Below are 3511 nucleotides of genomic sequence, written 5' to 3' on the forward strand. Positions count from 1 at the left end.
CCTAACCGATGTGACATGGCAATCTACTGTTATCCTGCATGTGGAGCAGTCTTTGGCGGTGGTTATGACCTGTATATCGAGAACAACGCTGTCGCAAACCAATGTTCATTCAGCAAACTTGGTGACACATACCAGCCTCCACGAGGATACAAACCCGGAGCTGCAAAGACCAAAGCTCTGTTGGCGGGATGCTACTATTTTACACCATCAGAAATCGAGGTTTTCTGTAGTTAAACGAAGGTTAGGAACCTAAAATTCGACGTTTTATATCTCATACCTCCATGTATTAAACTCGTATCATATTAACGATGTTTACAGAAACTATTTGAGGCGGCTAATAAAATAAGGCATGGAACTGCATACAATTTCTGCAAAGCGATTGGTATAATCAACCCTAATTACCTAGGGAGAGTATTCCACAAACCGGTATATTCGACTATGCTTAGCCAGGTCGAGCATACCATAAACTGCATGGTATATTCAACCATGATTAACAAGGTTGGGTATGTAATTAACCGGTATTTCACCTCAATTAGCCAGGTTGAGTATACCACAATTAAGCTAGTACATTCGATCCTAACTAGCAAGTTTGGGTGTACCATAAACTGGTATACTCGACTATGATTAGCCGGTGAGTATACCACAAATTGGTATATCAGTCGACCCTGATTAGACCGGTATAGTGTACCATAAACTGGTATAATTGACCATGATTAGCCAGGTCGAACATTTAAAGTCCATTGAAAGTTTTCATGCATGGAAACCTGAACATCGAAGGTGTAAAATCTTTCCTAATGTGAAAGAATAAGAAAAAAAACATCATTTAATAAAAAACATAAAAGCTTTATTACATTTTAGCTGCGTTACATTTCCAACGAAGTATTATTGAAAACCGTCTTGAAGATAACAGATAATTTTGTTATCTCCAACGTCCCTGATTTTCCTGAAATGGAATAATTTGTACTGGACTTCTCTTACAACACACTGCTCTGACAGTTCCATTTTTGAAGCGTCGATAAGGAACGTCTCCACATTCACTCACCATGCAACCTTGACCTTTGTAAACCTGACTTGCACCACATTCATCAAATTCTTTTGTCTCGCATCCAACTGCAAATTCGTCTTCTTCACATACTGCTATCAATCCTGTTCTCTCAATTTTTCTACATTCTGAGAAAATACGGACTATTTCGACAAACGTACTATATTCAACAGCATGTACGCCACGCAAATTAGTTTTTAAACTGTTTACAACGACGTTGATTAGTTACATATTGAAAACATATCACTGCTAACATTCAGCACAAAGTTTAGCTGACGGAACATATGAAAGCACCTGCATCTCACTTTAATTAAGATGAGGTAATCATTACACCCCAAGTAAATATGTAATAGGTATTTTATATACACAAGCGCCAGATATGAGGTATGCTGCAATTTCATTGGTTGGCTACTAGACAGATATTAGCTCATATCTATCTAGTAGAGAAAGTAAACAAAATGGCTGAAGGATTTGGGGAGTTGAGTGAAATAGAAATCCAAGCTTTAGTCGATAATAGCTCACCAAAATGCGCCGAAAGGGCGACAAAGTTTGTGTATAATATCAGCTCATATACGACTCGAGTTCGCAGAATAACTGTTAAATATAGGTTTATGCACATGCAGATAATCATGCGATAGCGAGTAGAATTCGGGATCAATTAGTACGAGTGATTTTGAAAATTTTGCCAAGATGTCGGGACGAGTCGAATTCCCTCCACATGACCAATCACCAATCAGCATGCAGTAATTTATATAGTACACTAATAATAAATAGAATAATTATCTATCAAATCAGATCAAATCTATTCACAAATTAATCGGAGATAGAGCAAGACAATGATTAAGTGGTCATTACATGTCTGTATAGAGTGCAGGTTGTCCTTTACCAGCTGATAGTTTTAGCACATATAGAATTAAAGTAATTCTGAAAAATGAAATCATAATACAAATTTTATTCTGTATATTTCGAATCAAGATCGATTCATCTTCAGCAGAATGGTTTACAAGATCTTGTAAACCATTCTGCTGAAGATGAATCGATCTTGATTCGAAATATACAGAATAAAATTTGTATTATGATTTCATTTTTCGGAATTACTTTAATTCTATAAGTGCAGGTTGTGATCTGCTATATATTGATTTCATAAGTTTAAGGTCGAATACCTAAATGCTCAGAGGTATTAATACTAGTTCACATAGTAGGCTGAACAGCATCGCAGATATGAATATAATGCAATTTAAGGTATAAGAATGTCTGAATATTCTTTGCTTGACGTCAAGCCAAGAAGAACTCTTTACTGTGTATTAAACCTGAGCGTTAATACCACACGAATTAAGATAATACTTTCATTTTTACTAGTTGAACAGCTCAAAATTTCTACCTTTGAAACAGACTTTCTTCGATTCTTTTTGACCAATGTCTAAATACGAGAGTTGGAAAAGAATGAGTTCACGGCAGGTAAAATCAGCAAACTTAATGAAGGCATGATGAATGATTGTATTTAGCTCGGTTTGATAATGTTTATTATAGCTAGCTATAAAATTAAATATTAAAAACAGATTCAAAGCATGTAGAACGCGCATCTTTTGGAATAAAATACGTCGTTAATATTTCGGAAAAGAGCTAGAAATTGGAAGGCGACAGGTACAACGAGAAAGAAGGCATTGTAACTCCCCGAATTAAATCCACTAGATTTATATGGTCTGTTCAACTTACTAAAATTTGGAGAGACTGGCCTTTTTCACAATGGCTCTGAAGCTGAAATATACAACAATTCAATTCGTTTTGCCCGAGAAGTTTAGGGCAGCAAGCCGCTAATAACAATAAAGAAAACTGCCAATCCTTGTGTTAAAAGCTATTTGAAATTATATTATACACTCCAATGCTTTCTAAATATCCCATAAGTATGCGAAGATATTTCTTATGTTAATTGGTTTTTTAACAAGTTCGATTTCGTCGTCAACACAAAGCTACTCTGAACTTACAGAACAAGACGATGATAACAGCCAGGGCAAGAAAACAGAAAATAGTTGGATTCATGATTACAAAGTTTCTTCAATTCTTTCGTCGAAGAAAATGTCTGAGAAGTTTGAAGTCAGATGTCTCAGAAATTTCGTGTCCGGAGCTAAACTTGTAAATATATATATATAAATATAAGCTCGAGACACTCAGATTTAGCATAAAAATATGCACCCTTTTCTTTCTTGCAAAAAAGATGCACATAAGAAACGCCATAAATGGCCAACTTTTATTCTTGGTTGTTTTGTAACTATTCTCTCGTTGCGTGTACATCTTTACATGAACCTATAAAGCAATTCGCACCGGATATTGCGTCATCCTCTGTTTTTGAAAATCGATTTCAAATAGCTGGTAGCAGTTTAATATAATAGTTTAAGAAGCCATGCAAATCCAATCTCCTAATTAATTTATAGTTCTAATCGATCTAGTCTCAATAATTCAGTTATGTTT

The sequence above is a fragment of the Dendronephthya gigantea genome, unplaced genomic scaffold (assembly GCF_004324835.1).
Source record: "Dendronephthya gigantea isolate DGI-Jeju-01 unplaced genomic scaffold, DenGig_1.0 000102F, whole genome shotgun sequence".
NCBI lineage: Eukaryota > Metazoa > Cnidaria > Anthozoa > Malacalcyonacea > Nephtheidae > Dendronephthya > Dendronephthya gigantea.